This window comes from Pteropus alecto, unplaced genomic scaffold (genome assembly GCF_000325575.1).
Source record: "Pteropus alecto unplaced genomic scaffold, ASM32557v1 scaffold134, whole genome shotgun sequence".
In the NCBI taxonomy this organism is placed as follows: domain Eukaryota; kingdom Metazoa; phylum Chordata; class Mammalia; order Chiroptera; family Pteropodidae; genus Pteropus; species Pteropus alecto.
In genome coordinates, this window is record NW_006436283.1 from 6,681,321 (window position 1) to 6,681,952 (window position 632).

Consider the following 632-nt stretch of genomic DNA (forward strand, 5'->3'; position numbering starts at 1 on the left):
TCTTTCCCATCCACACAGCGATCACGATGCCGCTTCCTCCCTCACTTGACTGCAAGCTCCCTGAGGGAGGACTTCCGCCTTCACGCCGTCAGTGTGCACAAGTGCGCAGGTGTTGAATGAATGCGGAAGTGGCTGCAGAAAATGAAGCTTAACAAGGACAGCTCCAGAACGGTCTCGGGGTGGCAATCGGTTGGCAGAAGGAGAGCCTTGACACAAGTTTGCTTGATGGGGAGATCGGGGCACCCTGTGCGCGTCAGCAATGGCTAAAATGCTAAGGAAGCAGACACTAATATCCTCCATCTGTGTCAGATGGAGAATTCGAGGCACACGTGGTAACGCCTCCATGAAAGTCACACAGCTCGTTAATGGCAGGCCGGGACTGCAGCCTAGCCGGGTTTGTCTGACTCCCGGACTACGACGGTTTGTCATCCTGAGCGGCATTTAGGGGCTTGATGCGACCCACGTTATGCACAAAGGTCAGCCTAGACCTCACAGAGTTGACAATGAGGCTGGAATCCCAGCTGTATCTACGAGGCAAGGGCGCGAGGGAGGACAGCTGGGGGCGCGCGGACCTCAACCCTTCCCGCAGCCGCTCTGCCTCTGCTGTGCCTGGGAAATCGGAACTACATCTC